This window comes from Neofelis nebulosa, chromosome 7 (assembly GCF_028018385.1).
Source record: "Neofelis nebulosa isolate mNeoNeb1 chromosome 7, mNeoNeb1.pri, whole genome shotgun sequence".
Classification (NCBI taxonomy): domain Eukaryota; kingdom Metazoa; phylum Chordata; class Mammalia; order Carnivora; family Felidae; genus Neofelis; species Neofelis nebulosa.
In genome coordinates, this window is record NC_080788.1 from 126811680 (window position 1) to 126835946 (window position 24267).

General features: G+C 41.9%; 1 protein-coding gene across 4 annotated transcripts in view; it reads right to left on the reverse strand.

Moving 5' to 3' along the window:
* The window catches only part of STON2 (stonin 2), a 147325-nt gene that overhangs the window by 118602 nt on the left and 4456 nt on the right, over positions 1-24267 (reverse strand). Inside the window, exon 2 of one of the 4 annotated variants that reach the window (XM_058739915.1) lies at positions 17917-18170. The exons of the other annotated variants lie outside the window; for them this stretch is intronic. The gene's annotated coding sequence lies outside the window, so the exon portion shown is untranslated. The remainder of the gene's footprint in view (positions 1-17916; positions 18171-24267) is intronic. 4 annotated transcript variants of the gene reach the window in all.

A 24267-nucleotide genomic window follows, 5' to 3' on the forward strand; every position in this document is an offset into this window, starting at 1 on the left:
ATACCAGGTCCAAAAGAACATATTTTTAAAATTAATTTCACCTGTTTCTTTTAACATTTTTTAAATGGAGGCAACTAGAAAAGTTTGGACTATATTTCTATTGAACAGCATGGCTCTAAAATAATCCATTCTTTATTTTATCTTTTTTTTTCAAGAACATTTTTCAGTAGACATAGAAGAATTTGAGAATTTGAGAATCTGAGGTTGACTTTTCTTCAGTATTTTATCTTTTGCTCTCAATTTTTTTTAATGTGTATTTATTTTTGAGAGACAGAGAGACAGAGTGCAAGTAGAGGAGGGGCAAAGAAAGAGAGAAACACAGAATCCAAGGCAGGCTCCAGGCTCTGAGCTGTCAGCACAGAGCCTGACACTGGACTCGAACTCAGGAGCTGCGAGATCATGACCTGAGCTGAAGTTGGACACTTAACTAAGTCACCCAGGAGCCCCTGGTCTCTATTGTTTCTGATGAGGAGTTGACTTTGATTCTTATGTTGTTGTTAATTTTTCCCCTTTCTCTTTGGTTGTCAGCAATTATCTATGATATGTGTAGATGTGGTTTTCTTAGAACTTACCCTATTTAAAGTTTGTGTACTATTTTGAATCTGTATGTCATTTTTTTTGTTATATTTGGAAAAATTCAGTCACTATTTCCTCTAATACGTTTTTCTGCCCCCTTTCTCTATCTCCTCTCCTACTGATCTGTTTTCAAGTTTATCGGTTCTTCTATCATCTTCATTTCCTGTTAGCTTATCCTGTGAATTTTTCATCTCAGTTACTCAACTTTTCTATTTTAGAATAGATTCATTAGATACTTTTATAGTTTCTATTTCTCTGCTAAGATGCCCTATATATTCTCTCATTACAACAATATTTTCCTTTAGTTCTTTGAACATATTTATAATACCTCCTTTACAGATTTTGTCTGCCAAACCCAACATCTGGGCCATTTGGAGATTAGTTTCCATTGACTGTTTTGTTTTGTTTTGTTTTTGACTAGGGGTAATAGTTACCTATTCTTTTGCATGCCTACTAATTGATGATACACAGAAGATTTCTGAATTTGAAGACAACAACAACTCTGCAGAGTTGATTTTTGCCAGAAGTCAAACTGCTTGCTCACATTCATCTTGTCTGGGCTTGGCCTTCCACTTTGTTGGATGAATTTGTGAAAAGCCGAAGATGTCTCCTAAGCTCCTCTGACTGCAGATCTCAACTTTCAAAGTCAATCTCCATGGCAGATTTTGACAGCTCTGGCTTTGTTAGGGTGGGTTTAGAGTAGGTCTTACTGTAGAGCAGCAGCTGGCAAACTACAGCCATGACCCAAGTCTGGCCCTCTGCCTTTCCTTATGAATAAAATTATATTGAGACAAAACCATGCCCATTCATTTACATACCGTCTATGGCTTCTTTTGTCCTATTAATAGCAAAATTGAGTAGTTATAACAGATGCTGTATAGCTCATAAGATCTAGAATAATTACTATCTAAATCTATTTAAAAAATTACCAACCTTGGTTGAAAGCATGTTTCTTACCCCTAAGACACAGACTTTCTATCTTTCCTGGATGCTTAGAATGTGTTAAGGAGGTCTTTTCAATGTGGCTAGGCTGGACTGCCACTATCTCCCAATATTGCTTGACCTCTAGTATTTCTGTCCCATTCTCAACCCTGGAGCCACCACTTCTGAGAATCTCGTATGGTTTCAGTCTGTATATTTGCACTCCAGCCAGGCCAAGGATTCCCTGGGTACACCCAGACACACTTCTGTTCCCCCATTCCCCATGCAATTCTCTCTTCTCTAATGCCCTGCCCAGCAGATTCCAGCTGCTTCGCTGTCCCAGACTCTGATCTCTGTTTCCTTAGCTCAGCAGGACTGCTGTGCTCAGTGCAGACTCCAGCATACAATGCTGCAGTCAGAAAACTTTCCCCTGGAAGAGAGCCAAGGTGATCATCAGGTTCACCTCACGAGCTTTCTTTCTCTCACGATTGAAATACTGTGCTTTCTGTTGACCAATACTTAAAAACAGTTGCCTCATACAGTGGTCCAGTAGTTTCACGGTTGTTCACTGCACAAGGACTAGTATGTTACCAGTTATAGCCAAAATTGAAAGTCCTCCCCTGAAACATTCCCTTCTGACTTGTAATCATTTTTAATAAGAAAAAAGAAGTCCAGTTCAGATAATCTACATTAGGGTGATTTTATAGTGATGTCTTGGAAATGTTAATTAGAAGTTTTAGAAAACTTTCATACATCATATGAAAAGGAAAGGAGAGTTTCATGTAGCTATATGGATTAATTCCATCCCTTCAGAGCTGAGAAAATGTTTTTATTTTGTTAGAGGAGCCATGGTTTATACTACTGTAACATAATTCTTATTCGGTTAGTGATCCAAAAAGGTAATTTAAATCTGAGAATTTAACCATCTCCCTCTTGTATCTCTCTGCCATATATATTCAACAAGATGGCTACTTTGGAAATCTTTGCACCCACTTGTTGGGTTTTGAGGCTACTGGCAACGCTATCCAGCCATCTGTCTGGGGTTTATGCAGAAACATCTCAAACTAGATCCTAGTGCCCATTCCAAACCCCAAAGCAGGCCTCGGCTTTTTTCTGATCAAAGACAAGCATCTAAAGGTCAAAAAGAAAACTGGGAAGAAAGAAAGGATGAAAAAAAAACTAAGACTGCATAGATTATATGTATTTCTGTAAAGCTTTCTTCCAAAGCAAGACATTCAACCAACGTACTGAACGTCTACTATGAACTCAGCATTTGCAATGTAGAATACAAAATAATACCAAGTATGGTTTTATACTCCAAGACCTCTGTCACAGTGGGCTAAAGAAACCACAACGATTTAATCACAAAGTTAAAGTAACCCTGCCACTTGTTTCATAACTTCTTAGAATAAACAGAAGCCCAGAAGGCACAATTACCCTATGGCAAAGACCTATATCAGATTCAGGACTTGGAACACTGCTTTTCTTCCTTCTTCTAAAGACTTTTCCTTTAGGAGAGAACAGAGTTCATTTTAACAGAATCTGAACACTGGAAAACACACACACACACACACACACACACACACACACACACACACGCCCTTTAATTAACAGGTGCTTTGATGTTCCCCAAGGGAAAAGGTAAGGGGCTTTGGTTATATGCTCTTATCTTTTCACCATTTTTTTCTTTCGTTCTTTCATTTAAATATAATATTCTTTAAAAATTTTTTTAAAATGGGGCATCTGGGGGCGCCTGGGTGGCGCAGTCGGTTAAGCGTCCGACTTCAGCCAGGTCACGATCTCGCGGTCCGTGAGTTCGAGCCCCGCGTCGGGCTCTGGGCCGATGGCTCAGAGCCTGGAGCCTGCTTCCGATTCTGTGTCTCCCTCTCTCTCTGCCCCTCCCCCGTTTATGCTCTGTCTCTCTCTGTCCCAAAAATAAAAAAAAAAAAAAAAAAACGTTGAAGAAAATAAAATGGGGCATCTGGGTGGCTAAGATGGTTAGTTGTCCATCTCTTGGTTTTGGCTCAGGTCATGATCTCACAGTTTGTGAGTTCAAACACCACATCAGGCTCCACATTGTCAGCAAGGAGTCTGCTTGGGATTCTCTCTCTCTCTCTCTCTCTCTCTCTCTCTCTCTTTCTGTCTCTCTTTCTCTCTCTCTGCCCCTCCCTCACTTGCTCTCTCAAAATACATTTTTAAAAATAAAAATAAATAAATAAAATTTTTTAAAAAGACTGATCACTCCTCTTCCACTGAAAATTGGTGAATAAAATGAATACCCAAGCCTCAAGTCAAACATACATAAGAACTCCAAAAGGAATATATGTCATATTTCAACTAATGTCAGTATGTATCGATGATTCTCCACTATTTTTCTTTCAATCACATACATCATAATTCCCTATCTCTAGATATGCTTTTGTCCTCTCGAAAGTCACATTATATGTGTGTGTATACACATACATGTACACAAATATATATATGTATATATTTACATGCATGCATATATGTATATCCCAATGTTATAATTACAAATATTCTATTGTGTGATTTCTCTTCAAAATAAACAATCCTGATAGCTGTGTTAATTAAAGAACTCTATGACTCCACATTCAGAGTCAAGGATCTAAGTCACACTTGGCCTGAAAAACAGGTTGTCTCTGATCTTTGGTGCATTCCTGAGGCAGTGACCCTGAAGGACATCCCCAGGTGCTTGAACAGTGTGTTACATCCAGAATGTAATGAATAACCCTGACAGGTCACCCTTTAAAGTTTGCAGAACACTTTCTAGTACCTCCAACTCTTAGAAGGATCTGGTTTCCTCCATCTTGGTAAACTCATCTTGCTCACTTTAGTTTCATATTTGGAATAGGAATACTACTATTTTGCCTGTATGAAAGTAGGACGTTGGTGTGGATAATTTCTTTCCATCTACATTTTAGAGCCATGAATCTATCACTTTAGATGTTCCATCATAAGGCATTGATGTCCGTTGCCTAGGCGTCTATAGGAGTCCTACAGATCCCAATGGTGGCCATATTTCCTAGGCATAACCCTAAGACTTTCCAAGAAGCTAAGCAAAATATTATTATCATGTTTCACTGAAACTAAGGCCCCATGGATTATAAAATGCATCTAATTTTAGATATTATAAAATATTTTTAAATATGTATACTTATACGTGTATATATATAGACACATACATATATATACACACATTTCTTTGCATCAATGAAATGTACTTTTAATACTGACCAAAAATTGTAATTAGTATGTATTTCCAGGATGCAAATAACTTCATTAAGTATTTCAATTCATTTTTACAATAACCCTGAGATAAGTAAAGCAAATATTTCTCTCATTTGATAGATATGTGAACTGGCTCAGGGAGGTTGCTTGACTAGGCTAAGGTCACGAAGACAACCACGACAGAGTTGGGTCAGGATCACAAGTCTTCTGACTCTAACTTCTGTACTCTCTCCTCCACCACATTGTGCTTTTCAGAAAATAGGTATAACAGGTATGTTGGCTGAATCCCCAACATTCATTTCTTCTCCTCATCCAGCACCAGGGGATGGACTGTTACTGGTTAATAAGCCAATCACAAAAATTTCTATTCCTGCTTTCCCAGCCTCCCTTGCACCTAGGGGTGGCCACCTGACCAAGTTCTGGCAAATGAGACATAGATGAAGGTATGGTGAGATCCAAAGCTCTGAGAAGTGGTTTCTGTCTTTGCTTTGTCTTGCTTTGTATTACATGTTTCAATGAAGGACACGGATAATGCTCATGCAGGCCTGATCCTTTCCTTTTCTCTTTTTTCCTGTCTTGAAATATGGTCATGATGGCTGCATTGTGATAATCACACTGCAACCACAAATGAAAAGGCAAGCGAATCACAGTCATTGGCCCTGATGTCACTGAGCCACTGATCCTGTATCAATAATCATTTAACTCTATTTATTGTTAGATGAAAAAAAATGTTTTTGTTTAAACTATTATGATCAGTTTTTCTGATACAGGCAGATGAATGCAATTCTAGGTTAACTGTGGCAATCAGAATTCTAAGATGACCCCTATGATCTCCATGTCCTGGTGCAACTTCCATAATTATGTCATATTGAATGGTAAAAAGGATTTTCAGATGATAGCCAGTTGCCATTAAGATAGGGTGACTAAAATCAGAGAATTTTCTCTGGCTGGTAGCAAAAGAGGTAGTTCAGAGAAGTTCAAAGCAGGAAAGGAAGGTTCTCCATTGCTCAGATGGAGATGACCACAGGGGGACTACAATCCTAAAACCACAAGGAACTGAATCCTGCCAACAACAAGCATAAGTTTGGAGAAGTCTCTGAGTTCCAAGTGAGCACACAGTGGGCCAATCCTTAATTTCAACCCTGTTGAAATTACTCTGGATAGAGAACCCAACCATCTTATGCTAGCATCATAGTTTAGAAATGGGAGGAAAATTTATTTGAGAGTTCAAAATCTTGAGGAACAAAGACTTTCTAAAATAACCTCCCAGTGTGGATGAGGGACTGGACCTCAACTGACATCAACTACTACTCCTAGTAGGAAACAAATTAAAAAAATAATACAAAATAGCAAAAGAACACAAAATTATACATGTAGCATTCTGGACATATTACATAGGATCTCTCTCCAAAAAGTTTGTCTTTTTCTGCCTTGCTTACTTAGACTACTGCAAAATTAGCCTGCCTTTCCAGAGACATGGGGCAAGGCTGGAAGGGTGATTGTTTTTAAAACAAAAAGTTAAATTACAATTTTGGGTATCTTTCCTTTGAACATCATGAGGCTAATGAACATTCAACCAGTTTACTGGTGCAGTAATGATGATATCATACCAATGCCTCTTCCTAACAATAGGGATGTCAACATTTTGGAATGTATTAAAAGTCAGCCGAGGGGAGAGTGAGCAAAAAGGAAGGAAAGGAGAAGTAGAACAGATTGTGGAATCTCCTCTCAAACTTTTTTTAAAAAATAGGATATTTACTAATTCATCCACCAAATTGTTAGCAAACATCTGCTAGATGTTCAGGATACAAAAGTAATCAAGATAAATATAGACCAAGATAAATATAGACCCTGCCTTCAAGGGGCTTACATCCAAGAGGGGAAAACAAGGATGAAACCAATCAACTGTAAACATGTACAATATCTGCAAATCAATACAAGGTTAAGACCAGGAATAACAAGGGATCTTAATTATTAGGGTGATAGATCTCTCTGAAAAGCTGACATTTAATTACTACTTCAAGGGTAAGAAGAAGCCAACTATGACCAGCAAGAAGTACAAAGCATTCAAGGTGGAGGGAACCAAAGGCAGAGTCTGAGATAGAAACAAAAAAGAAAAAAACTGACAGTAGAATGAGCCAGGAGGACAGAAGCCTAAGATATGGTTATAAAGGTGTTTCCTTTTTAGGAATATGGGTCTTATCAGCCAAATTTAGATATTTAGATTTTATTCTAAGTACAATGAGAAGTCAACGAAGGATTTAAAGAACAATAAAATTTAATTTGCCTTTTCAGAAGCTGAGTGGAGAACAGATTGGGAGGGTTAAGAGTGGAAGTGGAGAGAACAGTTAAGAGGCTGTCACATAGCTGAGATGAAAGATGATGGCGGCCTGAAACAACTCAAGTGTCCTTCCATGGAAGAATGGATAAACAAAATGTGATATCTACATAGGACAGAATATTATTTAGCCTTCAAAAGGAAGGAAATTCTGGGGCGCCTGGGTGGCTCAGTCGGTTGAGTGTCCAACTTTGGCTCAGGTCATGATCTCACAGTTTATGAGTTCAAGCTCCACATCAGGCTTACTGCTGTCAGCACAGAGCCCACTTTGGATCCTCTGTCTCCCGCCTCTCTCTGCCCCTCTCCTGCTCACACTGTCTCTCTTAAAAATAAATAAACATTAAAAAAAGGGGGGGGGAAGGAAATTCTGCTACATACAACATGGATGAACCTTGAGGACACACACTAAGGGAAATAAGCCTGTCACAAAAGGACTGATACCATTTGATTCCACAGAATGTCCCTGAAGTGGTCACATTCACAGAAACAGAAAGTAGAACGATGGTAACCAGTGGCTGAAATGGCTGGGGAGTTAGTATTTAATAAGTACAGAATTTCAGTTCTCAAAGATGAAAACAGTTATGGAAATAGATGGTAGGGATGGTTGCCCAACAATGTGAATGTACTTAATCCCACTGAACCATCACTTAAAAATGGTTAAGATGGCAAATTTCATATGTATTTCAACACAATTTTTAAAATAAAATTTTTCATAAAAAATGACCATGTAAGCTGAAACTATGCAAAGCAATTTTCATAATCAAAGAGAAAAATTTGACCGTTTTGTGGTCTTTAAAACCTTTTGTCAAAACATTAAGAACTCTCTTACTGATTATAAATGTATAGGGTAATAAAGACAATCACAAAACTAACATCACTTAGTACACTGTCATTGAAAAATTAAAGTGATTTCTTTTATCAAGAAAAAAAATATATAGTGGCCAGAATCAGGATGGGAGCAATTAAGATGGACAGAATGAAGCATATCTGAGATAGATGTTGGAGGTAGGGTCTATAAAACTTTCTGATGGATGCCATACATAGGGAGAGGAAGGGTGGAACAGTAACTCCTGGATTATGGTCCAGGACTGGGTGGATGGCACTGCCATTGACTGAGTTGAGGGAAAGAGTCAGAATTTCGGGGTAAATATTTCTTTTTAAATATGATGCATTTGGGATGCTTATTAGACATCCAAGAGACATGTCAACTGTGAACTTGAACATGCAAGTCTGGAGCTCAGTGCTGGAGATATACATTGAAAAGTTATCACTACACAGAATGGATCAAGTCTACTAGACAGAGACTGTAGGAAGGGTGGCTAAAGTTCTTACATGCATGGCCAGGTGGAGGTACACCACAAGACTCAAGTCCCAGGGCCCAGTGACTCCAACTGGAAAGAAAAGAGGAGGGAGCCCAAGTTAGGGGGTGCTGCCATACTCTGCTCTTCAATACATGGGCATGTGGGAGACAGAGGTCCTAAACCAACCAGGCCATTCTATACCCGACCATGTGGAAATAGAAAAAGAGTTTGAAGTGGGGCTTTCTCCATGAAATGCTTTGAATCCCAGTCTTGGAGAAAAAAAACTTGAGAATGCTTCTAAAGAACTCAGTAAATCCGGGGCGCCTGGGTGGCGCAGTCGGTTAAGCGTCCGACTTCAGCCAGGTCACGATCTCGCGGTCCGTGAGTTCAAGCCCCGCGTCAGGCTCTGGGCTGATGGCTCGGAGCCTGGAGCCTGTTTCCGATTCTGTGTCTCCCTCTCTCTCTGCCCCTCCCCCGTTCATGCTCTGTCTCTCTCTGTCCCAAAAATAAAAATAAAAAATGTTGAAAAAAAAAAATTAAAAAAAAAAAAAAAAAAGAACTCAGTAAATCCAAATATCTTCAGTGCTAACCCTGTCAGGAGAGGGGCAGGTACCAGGCATGTTATAACAAAGGCAGGAATTTCCTGAAACCACAGGCAATTTTACAATTCTGAATAATTATTAAGTGAAACAAAGTGGGTGAGAGTAGTCAGTAGATTGCAGCGTTATTCCAAAAGTAAGGTCTGCACATCGTTATCAATCAAGCAGCAGAATGAGGAAACAGCACCCTGAAAACAAAGTCAGGTGCTTTGGCAACTCTCCTGGAGCCACCAATCATTCTTCCGCACGGCTGGTTGGGGAGGCACAGGCTCAGGGAAGGGCAGCAGCTGGAGTGGCTCTCCCTTTATCAACAATGATGCCCACAGACCTATCTCCTACCTCTCCCAGTCTATACCCAAGCACCCTTCATGTACAAGCTCACTTCTGTCATCCCATAGATGAGGCACATTATCCCCTTTGTTCCTCCAACCAACATTCTAAGGTAGGTACTATTAGTGATATCACCATTTTCGAGATGACAAAAGCTGAGAACAGAGAGATTAAGTAACTTCTTCATGTCAGAGCACTAGTAAATGGTAGTGCTGGGATTCTAACCAAAATCATTCTAAGTTCTGAGACTGTTCTCTAACAATCATTGAGTCATTCATTCTGCCAACCAACAAGCACTGAGAGCCTATGATGTGCCAAGCCCTGACTGTGCTAGTTTTAGGGACAGAGAAATAGATGACAGAATCCAGAAAGGCTATAATTAGCCAACCGCCTCATACTCATGAAGGACTTTAATATTATTAAAAATGGATACAGGGGCACCTGGGTGGCTCAGTTGGCTGGGCATCCAACTTGGGCTCTGGTCACGATCTCATGGCTCATGAGACCGAGCTCCACATCATTCTCACTGCTGTCAGCGCGGAGCCCACTTTGGATCCTCTGTCTGTCTACACCCCCCTCCCCCAGCCCCTCCTCCACTTGTCTCTCTCTCTCAAAAATAAATAAACATTAAAAAAAAATGGAAGCACACATTTAGTCACAGGAATACACTGAAAGGATTGAAAGAGGTGCCTCCTACAACCTTCAATTCATGCCCCATTACCAAACCACTCTGCCTAGAGAGTTCAACGAATATCATTTATAACTCTTATAGTTATCTTGCATGCAGCAAAATTATATTTTCTGTGTTTCTGTATGGGTTTCTGTGTTTTTCTGTGTAAGAATATGCATCAAAGGTTTTAATTTGGTTAAATGCAAATACACAAGAAAGGTCATAATATTTTTCTAACCCTGTCTTGGAACTCTTTCAATCCTTAATGTATTGGGAACCTCAGAAAAAGGAAGGAACATAGGTCTCTCTCTACTACCTCTAAGAGGCACTGAACTTGAATGACAGCATGGGTAACTATGGAGGATGACCAAAGGTCACAGGGGTGGAGGAGCTCAGGCAGGCTTCCTAGAAGAGGCCTATCTTGGGTCTTAGGAAGCTAAATTACACACGGATTCAGAGCACAATCTCTGTGTGCAGTCATGCAGGCCAAGCCCGTCACTGTTAACTGTAATCATGGGAATATCTCAAACTCTCCAAACCTGAATTTTACCTAACAGTTTCAGAGAGTCCTATAGGGATAGAAAGAGATGCTGCATGTAAGATTTTCAGCACACTGAATAAAGAGTAGTTTACTATATTATTATTTCTACTAAGGATGAGTAGGAGTTAGCCTGGCAAGGAGACCAGGCAACAACTTGCTGATTTCATTCCTGTGGTCATGGCATTCAGGAAGTGAAAGTGGAAGGAAAGGAGAGACCTTAGAAATTTGGGGAAAAAAGGAAGTAGTGGTGTGAGCTTCAGCATGATGCAGGAAATGGTCCGGCCAGCAGGATGGGAGGTATTATTAGTTGGCCTGGAAATGCTTCGCAGGGACATTACACAGGACAACTCTGGGACTCCATTTGCAGATCTTCTACGTGAGCAATGTCCATGGAGGATGCGTGGCACAACCCATGTGGCTGAAGACAGCAACTGGCCTGGGCAGGTGCTCCAAGGGTCCTGCACCTTGGTCACCGCTGCCACATAGCTCCTCCTACTGTTGGTGTGTCCAAATCATCTGGGCTGCTTCTGTAAACAGAGCAGTAGCACAACCAGCACTGCCACCAACCCCTTTGGGCCACACGGAAACCACATCTAAAAGGGTCCAGTTGTGACAAGAGTATCTGGGATTATCCCAATCTATCAGTACAGTGGCAGCAACGTGGGACCTTCATTTTAGAAACTCCTGCCAATGCTCCTTGTATCAAGAATGACAAAAATTAGAGGAAAATCAAGCTCCCGGCCACAGATCTCAAGCTTGGTGGGTGGCTCTAAATGAGGTTAGCTCAGTGAAGATTTGTCTAGAAAAACACAGAGCTTTATTCTCACAGAGCTAGAGGGCAAAGAGAAAAACTATTTCCCCATATTTCCCTCTTTCACAGAAATAGGACTTTCCTCCTGGGCTGCACTGCCAGTCCCCCTTAACTCTGTCCCGGCCACTGTAGTCTTCAGCATCCCTTCCCCCCAGAAGCCCTCACCAGCACTCCATCCCCTGGCACCCTAACACCCCCACAACACTGCACTGCACAACTCTGGGAGGCACCATTCATGTACACACGATGTGAAGGGAACGGTGCCTAAGGGGATGCTGCCCCAATGCCTTCCCTAAGGGGAACGGTGTTCCCTAAGGGGAACGGTGCCTGGGGAATGCTGCCCCAATGCCTTCCTAGAGCTGTGCAATCCAGCAGCCCGTACTCATTCACCACTCACCCACGCTTAAGAAACAGCAGGGAGATGATAAATGTTTGGGAGAAAACCCTGACTGGGAAAGAAGATGGAAGTAAATATCTACAGCCATAGGGATCCCTGTGATTATTCTTCATTCAACAGAACAAAAGAAACCACAGTGATAGGAAATACAATCCCACCTGGGTGATCAGGAGGATGACAGCTGAACAGAGGGCAGAGAAGGGCCTGCTAAGTATCCTAAGGAAAGGAGGAGGGTGGGATTAATTGGCAGTGGAGGTGGACAGAGAATTTTATTTTATTTTTTTTTTAATTTTTTTTTCAACGTTTTTTATTTATTTTTGGGACAGAGAGAGACAAAGCATGAACGGGGGAGGGGCAGAGAGAGAGGGAGACACAGAATCGGAAACAGGCTCCAGGCTCCGAGCCATCGGCCCAGAGCCTGACGCGGGGCTCGAACTCACGGACCGCGAGATCGTGACCTGGCTGAAGTCGGAGGCTTAACCGACTGCGCCACCCAGGCGCCCCCAGAGAATTTTAATTGGGGGTATGCTGAGATTCGAGGATTGTGAAACAAAAGGGTAGATATAGAAAATGGAGGTCTGGGGCCTAGAGAAGTAAGAGGTAGAAAGTTAGATAAGAGACACACATACACACAACCCAAAAAAGAGGATACATGAAGCCAAGGAAAGGAACAGGTTACCAACCGAGGAAGAAGAAGACAAAAGAAGATGGCTGAGTCCTGCAGCGTGTCTTTATATATAGGAAAATGGGGAGGTGAGAAGGAAAAAAGGGGGCGCCCAAAGTGACAGAGCCAAATGTGAGAGAAGAGAAGAACCAGAGGCCACTGGGGTCATGAGAGAAAGAAAAGTCTCAAGAAGGTGGGTTTCTCTAGTGACAAATGTTGTAGAGAGACATTACAGGCGCTTGGACGGTCACTGTCTGACCCTTCAGAAGGTTCACTAAAGTGACAGCTCCTTGAAGGATGGTCTGTGCCCTTTCTCACTGTATTCCCAATGCTCAGGACCAGCTACACAGAAGGAAAGCAGCAAGTATTTGTGGAACAGAGTAAAGCAGATGGACTAGAAGGCCTATTGTAAAGAGTTAATAATATACCATAATTACAGTTTAAAGTTTAATGACTCTTAATACAACTTTGTAAAGGAAGGCAAAAAGTTACCTTTTTTTTTTTTTAACAGTGTACACTCTGTTAATCCCCATTACAAACTTCTATGGAGGAAGTACTTTTCTTTTTTACCTGGCATGAATTGAAACTCACCTCAGATAAGAAGCAAGAGATTTCCTGGGATCTCCCCTGCCACAAATTCTTTGAATGACCACAGCAAAGTTGCAAAACCTTTCCGCTTTTGTTTCCACAAATGTATTAATTTGGGATTAATATAAACTTATTTGCAACCTTGAAAATACTTAAAAGACAGGAAACATATTTAATTAGTCTCAACCGTATGTGATTCTCACACGTTGCACAAAATAAAATACCTAGCAGGTAACCGCTGCTTCCATGCAAGGGTTTTAGCATGCCTTTCCACCTGTTTCAACAAGTATAAAACTGGCCTGAGGTTTACCAAAAAAGCCCCTCCCGAAAACCCAATAAAACGTTTAAGGGGAAAAAAAAAAAAAAAAAAAAATATATATATATATATATATATATATATATATATATATATATATATATCACCTTACATTTGTTTCCTATCCAGAGATTAACCCTCTCTCATTCTCAAATTGTACTGTGAAGACAGAATAACAACCATAGCAACTACCTTCTGACAGCTTACTCTGTAAGGCGCTGTGCTAAGGGTCTTACAGGCATCGTCTTACCTGATCTCTACAACCACTCTAGGGGAATGTTATTGTTAATGCCTATTTCCAGATGAGGAAACTAAAGCTTGGATCAGCTAACTTTCTCAAAGCTACACACATTGGAAGTGGTGAAGGTAAGCTTTAAACCCAGAATGTATCACATATCCTCACGGGATCAATTTTCACAGCTGTATTGCTGACATTCAAAGATAGATGTCTGATGTGGTTTTTTTTAATTAGAAATATTTTTAAAAATAGGAAACCATGGAACAGATGGCTAGCCTACACAGGGACCAGATCCACAGGTTACAAATGATGGATCTTTTACTCCTGATAGACCCATCTTCCCAGTTCCCCAAAATGAGGGCAGCCAGTGTTACAGAAAAAGAGAGAACAGGGGATGGAGGATTGAAGGCTCAGACTCCCAGTCATGCCCTGTCGGATCCATACCCTAGAGACCACCTGATCTGTAGTGTTCCTCCCTCTTCTTCTACCTTCACTGGCCCCCGTTTCTCTAGGGAAAGAGTGGTAAGTGTGAATGTGTCTTAGGCTGTGTGGCTTAGAAATGAGAGCCTGAGACCAAACTTCTAGGCCATTTTAGCAATCCCAGGAAGCTTGAGTTTAGAAAAAGAAGTGAGACAGCAAAATCAAATAACAAATGGGGCAGGACCAATCATGGCTTCACAATAAACAAAACTTCTCACTCAGTCATATGGGACACCCCCAAAGAGGCTGGTAGAGATTACAGCCTCCCAAAAGTTTCCATCAAATGGAGCGATACTCTGAGAGGGAAAATGTCTGCCATCACCTGACTCTCTCTTATTCCCCACTGGGCCAAGGTTCATTCCATGGTGACCCAACATCCCCCACACTTTTGGGGTATATTGTCTTGCTCCTTCAGCAGCAAATGAGGAAGCTAGATCCCATACCTACAGGGTGGTGCTTCATCTGAGTCCAGAAGTGGTGGGAGTAAGCCCAACATGGCGTTGGATGGTAGAATGGTACAGTCCAGCAGAGCTGGTCACCAAGGCAACTGAGAAGGAAGTGGGGCTAAGAGGATTTCAGATGGTGTGTAAGAGGCAGCCAACAGAGGAAGGTTAAACCTAGAGACGAACCAGTACTGGTGTGCAATTTCACATTCACAGAAAGTGGAAGAGATGATCTAATAAATCTCCTTGGACTGTGGGTTATTTGTGCTCCTCGATCTTCTGCAGGTTCTTAGAATTCTGACTGTCATAGGACATCATGCATTCTACAGTCATTCAGTAAGCATTTCTTCAGCATCTCCTATTGCTAGGCATGTCCTAGTGAAATTCTAGAGAGAGAAGACTAAGAGAGAGAGAAGGAGACAGGCAAATAAACAGACAATCACAATACAGTGAACCCAACAGTGCCATTAGCACACAGAGGAGTGGCACCCAGTCCAATCTTGGGGTCAGTAAAAAATAACTGAGGGAAGGTGATACCTGGGAAGGGGCTTGAAAGATGAACAGAAATTAGTTGGGGGCAGGGAAAAGGGAGATTCCAAGCTGGCAGCATAGCATCTATAAGAATAAAACAGGACAATGCAACTTAATTAGAGGGTGCCATTTTACTTAGCCATGTTTAAACAGTTGTGTTAACACGCAAAACCAGTTTGGTACCAAAAAGTATGTGCAATAGACATCCCTGTCTCTCACATCATCCCCAGACCTCCTGCCTACCTAACCCATTCTTGAACATCACTCATCACTGACCTCAACCCCTGGAGTACATATGAATCAGTGATGGGGTAGGATCTGGAGATACAAGTAAGGCATGGCGTGAGGTGAAGATGAGGCTAAGAAAAAAGGTACAAGTTCAAGGACGACCTGAGATTTAGGGGTGGTATTAGGAATGGGGAGGAGGCAAGGATGGGGGTGAGGCAGAGCTAGACTGTTTTGTACATGACTTAGAACCTTCAAGTGTGACAGTTTTTTTTATAAGTTCCCCCACTTAAAAACAGCTATAATAAAATGTGATACATTCATACAAAGTGTAGGAGATGAATGAAAGCATGTTGTGCTTTCTGAACTACAAGCAGCTCAGAGGAGAGAGGAGAGAGGAGGGAGGAGGGAGGAGAGAGGAGAGAGGAGAGAGGAGAGAGGAGAGAGGAGAGAGGAGAGAGGAGAGAGGAGAGAGGAGAGGAGAGGAGAGGAGAGGAGAGGAGAGGAGAGAAGAGAAGAGAAGAGAAGAGAAGAGAAGAGAAGAGAAGAGAAGAGAAGAGAAGAGAAGAGAAGAGGCGAGGCTGGAAAGATGAGGAGTCAGAAGGGTCTTGTAAGCCATGCCAAGGTTGGGTTTTGGAGGGCAATGGAGATCAATTAAACAATTTTAAATGAAGAAATAATACGATTCAATCATATTTTAGGAAAATCATTCTGGAAGCAATGAGGAAGATGGACTGGAGTGTGGGAAGATCACCTAGTTAATTATAGTGATCAGGCATTGCAAGATGAGGGATAAACAGGAGGGATGTTTTTTATGAGCCATTTAAAATGAAAGATCATCAAGACATGGGGATAAAGTCTATTTGAAGCTCATTTAGATTGAGGGAGGCAGTGATGTGGTCGGCGGATGAAAAAGATCTTTGGAAGACTGGATAGGTTTCCGGCCATTCACCGGTCTTCAGAAGGACTTCATAGGGAAGAATGATTGAGGGGTGGTAGGGATATGATGAGTTCAGTTTTAAACCCAGTGAGTTTGATGCACCTGTTGGACAACCACAGAGACGTCTTAGGGCCTATTAAACAGGTCAAGAAGTCAGAAGAAGAGAGGTATTGATTATGCAGATTAAAAGGTATTGGCAGCCAAGGGTTTGGAGGTCACCTAGAGAAAATGTGCAATGTGAGGAGAAACAAGAAGCAAGGGTGGGAAGGTCAACACTCATGTGTGGGGCACTGGATAAACTGCCACGTGGCAGTTCACGCATTGTACATGTCTGCTCTCATCATCATCATGAAGGCCTGCACCGAATCCAGCCTTCCATTGCAGGAAAAATCAACCTGATTTGCTTAGAGCCCAGAGAAAAACCAGGTAAAAGAGGTATTAGTGTTCATTTCAACAAGCTAACTCTTCAGGTAATACAGAGTTAAGGGAACTCTGTGTGGGCTCAAGGACAACAGAAAGAGGAGAATAGGAAGCATTAGAACTGCAGGGGTTGTGCACTTCTGGATTTCCAGCTTTCCAGCACTTGAAGAAGTGAAACCTTCCTCACCTTTCTTGCAGCACAGGCTTCTGTGGGTGCACCTGATATGTGCCTATTTACACTAATACTTCAACTACAAACACATCATCCATTAGGAAGAGTTCTCTAGTTAGAGTCAAGGCCAAGATGTGTAACTCAAACTTGAACATCTCCCCCTAGAACTGGGTCTTAGCCTTTTTTTTCTTTTTTTTAAGCATGGCTCTCTGGATCTGAGGTACAATTTAAGCCAGAGACCCTCATCTCCGAGTAAATACACATACATGCAACATATTTAAAATTTCAGGTGCTTCACAGACACCTTTGCCAAAGTCCCTCCATGAATCCCCTAGGGGTCTCTGGACTCCCTGTTGAAAGCTCCACCCTAGAACAATTTATCTAGCTCATGTCACTTTCAGAATGTTCAAAACAAAACCAACTCATTCCAGAAGAGCACAGCAAAAGGAAGCCAGGCACTGTGGCTTCCACTGACCCTGAACTGATAATTCCTTACTTCCGTTTTCAGTAAGGCAGAGGATATCTCCTTCCCTTTTCTAAGAATCCCTGTCCTTCCCCCAACAAAATAGACCTCAGGCACAGAAACCAAAACAACGCAGCTGAACACAAAAACTCAGGCCTCCGCAGTGGGCCTCGTGAGGAGCAGCTCCAAGGGCCCCAGGCTGACTGTGACATTATCCTCATGCAGCCATCCCCCTGTAAACAAGAAACATCCCTAGTTCATGTCTGCTGAGACAGGGGCAAGAGGGGGTCTCCAACCGCTGGGGATAGTGGCCAGGAATATATCCACACTGGGTGGGCTTGGCACAGTGTGAGAGTCAAATAAATATCTGTTGCCTGAGCGCTGGCTCTGCTCTCCTAGAGCAGGGTCTTGGGTTTTGATGGGTGACAGGTATGGCTGACACCCAGTACATTCTTGAAGACTGTAAATTTAGACAGCAGGTAAGTTAGGAAGTGTTACGACTTATAGGGCAAAATAATCCTGTTATAAAATGCAAGGAACTCGGCACCTTTAAATGGAGACAACTCACCCATCTCCACACTCCTAGTAAATTTCCCTCTTTTGCATCTATTTTTTGTATTATTTATATATATTTTATTATAAAGGGAACACACTCTCACTAAAGAAAATTTGGGAAATATAGAAAAGTATAACCACCACTTACTTCTGAAATGATGTGATTTATTTCATCTTTTGCATGTACCTTTTCAGCTTCCCAGGGACACTTGCATTGTTCAAGGGTGAGGCATTCCTTTTTGGGGGGAGGGGGGCTGTCACCACAGACAAATGGGACAGGATCCTTTGACCTTGTGACTCTCTGGGCTCTCACCTCGTGGCCAAGAATTATTTATTCTATTGTGTTTTCCAAGTTGATGGAAATTTCCCACCATTTATGCCTATTCTCTTCACTTCCTCAACCTGAAAGACCAGAAAGAAAAATTTAATCACTGGAAGCTCTTTCCTATTATTTTTTCTGCTTCAGTATTTCGAATGTTTTCTTTCAGCCCTCACACCACCCACCGCCATCTGGAGAGGTTTTCTCAAAAATTCTAGCAGGGATTTAGAAACCAACCACACCGTTACATGTATTTGGTCCTGCCACCACTAATAGCTGTATTTCTTTTGGTGAATGTCTCACTGACAGTAACTCTTGCAAAACAGAAAAGCCACAAGTTCAAAGCATATAAACCACAAATGCAAACACAGCAGACATGCTAATTAAAGAATCCAGAGAAGAGACTTCAGAATTTGATTTCCCCTGCCTCTGGATTCTTATGTAGCTTTGAGAGGGAGACTTTTTAAAAAATAGATTCAGAATCATATTATTTGCTGAGAGAAATCAAGTGTCTCGAATACTTTCTCCAACCAAGTGTAAAACTGGAATTTAAAACAGTAAGGGAGAGGGGAACCTGGGTGGCACTGTTGGTTAAGCATCTGACTTTGGCTCAGGTCATGATCTTGTGGTTCGTGGGTTTGAGCCCTCCGTTGGGCTCTGTGCTGACAGCTCAGAGCCTGGAGCCTGCTTCGGATTCTGTGTCTCCCTTTCTCTCTGCCCCTCCCCAGCTTGTGCTCTGTCTCTTCCTCTCAAAAATAAATAAACATTAAAAATTAAAAAAAAAAACGTAAGGGAGGATCAGTTAGTTTACTAGAGAAGTGAGAACCTTCTCACCTGCCTCACAGTGGTAAAGAGCACATATGAGATTAGCGTATGTGATATTGAAATACCGTCATAGCTAGGATATCCATTTTCTTCTGTGTTTAGCTTTTCTCTGAATGCTTATGTATCTGGGATTCATGTACCAACTGCCATATACACGGGCCAGACTTGATTTCTGGATGCAGTGTTTCAGTTATGCTCTCAGGGAAAGCATAAATGGCTGACATATGTGTGTGGAATTTATTGTAGTATCTTCTTGACCTCTTTTACTTTTAATAAGAACAAAAAAAGTAGTAGCAGTATGGGTTAAATTAAAATGTGGCTTGCAATTCAGGGGAAATTCAAAGAGCTTTAAAAATGTGTGAGCTGTTACCGCTCCTTACTTCCAAACACTCTGGCACAAACAGTGAGAATTTTACAATGATCAAACGATTAACAGCTTCATAGCACTGATACAGCTGCACTCACTGAACCCCTCAAACCCCCGAGATGGGAGTTTTTACTACCAGTTCCCATCTGCAGATAAGGAAACTGAGACTCTAATGGTAAATAGCTTGCCCAAGGGCACAAAGGTAGGAAGAGGTCAAGTGGTATCTAACCCTAGTTTATTGACTCAGAAGTCCAAGCATTATAGAGCTCAAATGATAAACTATCCAAAGCAAATGCCAGCATCAAATGGGTCCACACTTCATTTCCCTCTAGCAAGCCAAGAAAGCAAACCGGCAAAGTAGAGCCGGCTTGACTTTTCCACTAGAGCTGGAAGGCCCCCAGGTTCAGCTCCAGAGCCCCTTCTCTTCTTGGTCTAATTTAATCCCTTCACGAATTTAACTCTCATCTACAGCCAAGGACCCCTACATCGATGTGTCCAGCCCTGACCTCTCACCTGATGCCCACTGAGTGCTTTCACGACAGCGTTTAATAGGCCTCTGAAAGGTCACATATCCATGACTGGATAGCGACGCTCCCTCCAAAGCTGCTCTACCAGAAGACTTCTGCATCCAACGTGATGGCAGTTTATCTTGGCAGTGGCGTTGGTCACAACATCAAGTCATCCTAGACTCCTCTCTTCTTCCTACATGGTTTCTCTCATGTTCATTTTAGGCAGCGGACAAATAGATTTCTCCTATGCTTCTTTAAAACAGCAAGCTCCCCTAGTACACATAGTAAGACTTCATTTGTACACAACTCAGCAGGAGCACCTTTCCCAAAGCAGTTAGGTGAGCTTCATCCACCATAGCACTGCCTACCCACGTATAGCGATGTCCACCTACCGTTTTTTGGTTTTTTTTTACGTGCTATTATGTAACACTTCCTGTCTCCCAGACAGTGGTCTCAAAGTGCTTTACAGCTAATTAGCACTAGAGAATTTATGTAATCCTCATAAGAACTCTCTGAAGTAGACACCACTATTCTCTTTCAGTAGATAAGGAAACTAAGATACAGGGAGATTAACCAGCTTGCCCAACACCACACGATTCAAACCTGGACAGTCTAGCTCTGGTGTGCATGCTCTTAACCACTTCACCATGCTCCATCCATGAAACATACTTTTTCCTCTAAGTACAGAAAGGAACCTATACTCTTATCTTGCTTTCTTATGGCCGGGGCCCATCTCTGCCAAGTTCCTGGCCAGGACTGACTGCATCTTCTCTGTCCTCTTCACAGGAAAGTGGCAACTAAATGACAAGAGACCAAAGCCCCTTGTCCCATGAGCACTGGGCTGTGACCAGCCAAGTCATCTAGCTGAATCTGAGATATGACAGCACATGACCCTGCCTCCTTGGAACTGCCTCCCCAAGGCCTGCTCGGGGATCAGGAACTGAACACCAACCAACAGCAGAGCATGAGAGCTCCAGGGCCTCTGAATGTGATGGATGGTGTGGTTGGAGGGGCTGCTTCAGAGGATACTGCCCACCTGGGCCAATTAGGCCCAGTGACTGGGATGTGCTGAATGTACTCAAATAGATGCCCCCAAAAGACCCCCCTTTTAGATGTTACTTTAATACCAAAAATATTAAGGAGAAAGAAATAGATAAGAGAAGCAAGTGTGCTTCAACAGCCCTGTTGACAGTGAAGCCACGGAGCAAAAACAAGGACAGTTCTTCTGGCAGGATCTCTGTGGGTGTGCCCGGAGTGCACAGACCGCCTCCCGCCCCTTAACTCTTTAGAGGACTTTTCCTTCTGTTTCCAGATAGAATAGTGACTAAGGGCACAGCTTCTAGAACTGAGAGATTAAGAGGTGGGGTCAAAGCACTATCTCCACCACAACCTCCGACAGATTACTTACCCTTGCAGATACTACTAATGCCCCACCTCACAGAGTTGAGGCGGAAATTCAGATAATGTGGAGTAAAATGCTAGCAGAAGACCTGGGACACAGTAAGACCCCATGAATGATGGCTACTTATGGTAATTTTGATAATCTCAATAATAAAAGTTGTTCACACCCTTCAAGTGTTTAGAGGGTTAAGTGAAGGGAAATGTAGGGACAAGGAATGACGCAGAGAAAAATTAATACTTTATGTTTGGCAAGGGTGGGAAAATACAATAGGAAAACTATATTTGTGACAGCTATGTTTTGTATTTTTTTTAATGTGTGACAGTTCACACATTTAAATAACATTTAACTGAGTAAGCTCACTGACTATGGATCACCCTAACCTTACCCACTTCACTATGGTATTATATTCTTTCTTCTTTAAAAACTTAAGTCGAAAAAGACAGACAAATATGTTGTTTCTAAAGCAAACAGAGGAATAAAATCTGTTTTCATTTAAAGCATCTCACTTTTTTTTTTTTTTTTTAAGCAATTAGCTAACTTCAAAGGGCAACCAATGCAGTGATTCTATCAAGCTGGCAAGGGTCTGGTGTCTCACTTCAAAGTTTAGGCAGATTGAAAGCCACTGATAGACCTGCTATACTGGCTGGCATCTGGCATGAAAAGTGCTGAGAATACCAATTCATTCAGATGGTGTGCGTGCACAGACCCACAGCACTAAAACGGTACCTCTTTCAATGAGAGCCCCTGTTAAGCCTGAAAGAGGAGGGTGTAATCATCCCACCTCCAAATTAAAATTAATGAGGGTCATTGGGATTAAGGCTGAGGGTCTCTACGGGATAAAAGAGTGATGGAGAAAGTCCTAATTGGATGGAAGGGTCCCCAAGTGCTTAGTGAATATCTGTAAAGCAACTTAAGCTGGACACCAGGGGAGGTGGGACCAATGAGCACAGAAGTGCCAGGGGATACCTGCACGACTTTAAACAAGCTGCTTGACCTTCCCAGGTCACCTTGCAAGCGGAGTGAGACCAACCGCCTGCCAGTTTGACAGAGTTTATGATAGGATTAAATTTTATTTATAAAGAGGTTTGACATTCTTAGCTCCAAAGTGCTCTCCTATTAATAAAGTGAACACGTTAAGAGGACAAATTAGAGTCCAGAGTACTCATTTGCTAACAAATCACCAGATGGCTTCATTTTTCAGGAGGTGACACAAGCCATCAGAATATTGGAATTAGACAATCAGATGGCAGTCGAGAAAGGAAGACTTTAAGAAGCTGTCTACCTCAGATTTCTCTGTCCTCTTCTACTTGACTCCTTTGCTCTAGAAGTCTAGCCACAGGCCTGGAACAAGCTTGTGTGGACCGTCAGAGCCATGGTTCACTGAGGTCCATTCCCTAAAACCTGATGTGCCCACCTAAACTCCATTTCTACTTCCAATCCAACGCAACTGCTCCTCCATGAACCTTCCCAGCCTAGCAACACCTCAGAAAGATTCTGTCTCTGAATTCACAGCTTGCAGTGCCCCCTTTAATTATATGGCTGGCCCCACTATTATTTGACTACTATTAATTCTGTATAAATATTATGCCCTTTCACTCCCAGATTAGAGGTTGTGTCCAAAGAATAAGCATTACACTTCTCTGAATTCCTCACATCTTCCTCAGAACCTTGCACCCAGAAGATACCCAATGCCATTCCTGTGAAACCACCTTCCAAAGATTTTACTGGGCCATTAGCAATCTGCAAAGTAGCTTCACACTCATGATCACACTGCACAAAGAACAATAAGCTTCTCTTAGCTGTTACCTGTTAGTGAGGCTACCTCAGAGCATAAGTCTGGGTTAGTCTGAGGCCAGCGGGGATGATGGGAGTGGACACAACGAACAGAAAATTCAAAGGACTTTAAGTTTTCAATCCTGCCCTTCCACCATCTGTCTATAGAATTTTGGCCAACTGTTTCTCAGTAATCACGATTCAGAAAAATGACAGTGCAAGAAACCTACCTCTTGAAACTGCTAGAGATGTGAAAATATACATATATGTGTATATATATATATATATATATATTACATTTAACATTTATTAAATACAAACATATAGAGAAGATACTATTTATGTAGTGGTTTAATGTGTATTTTTTTTAAATATCAAATTCCTGGATAAATGCTATCCAATGGGAAAGAGTAACACTTTCTAGTGAATATATTCAGCATTTTAGATCCCTCCTGGCTAGTTTAAGTCCCTTCCCTCACTGGCTCTCACTCAGGCCTAGGGTTTTGTCTGCTACATCTTTTGCAACTTTATTTTTTTTAATGTTTTATTTATTTTTGAGAGAGAGAGAGAGCAGGGGAGGGGCAGAGAGAGGGGGTGACAAAGGATCCAATGGGGATCGCTGACAGCAGCGAGCCTGATGTAGGGCTCAGGAACCATGAGATCATGACCTAAGTCGAAGTCAGACACCTAACTGACAGCTATCCAGGTGCCCCACAACTTTGGATCAAGTTTCCTGGAGACCTGAGACCGAGGGAGCTACAGGGTTCCACTACAGAGCTGACCAAGGGAAGGCCACGTCTGCAGGAGGAAGTGAAACAGTTGATTTTCCAAAATTACCTGGAGAGGGAATCAGACCAACAGAGATGGCCTCAGGCCTCCTGGCCAGAGGTCATGGTTCCAAATTTTCTCATCCACCTCTGGAGGTATGCAGAACCCTAGGGAATTCTCTTGTTTCAAAAAGCACACCTTTTAGGTGTGAATTGTCAAATCTCAATTAGGAAAAAGGGTCTTTTCAAATATTACTCATTTCATTTTATAGCTCGGGCCTACCATGACATTTCTTGTTTTATACAAATTTCCTATGCGTATTTCTAAGATAGTGTATCCACGTCTCAATGGATCATTTTAGACTCACACCACCTTGAAACAAATACTGTAACCTGCTGGCCAGCACTCAAAATGTTGACTCTGAAAGTATTTCATATATTCACACAGTGTGGGCAGGTATATCACTGATTATCTGTACCCGGTAGAGTCGAAACTTTTTCCACATCTAGAATTGAGAAAAAAATTGTAAAAAGAAA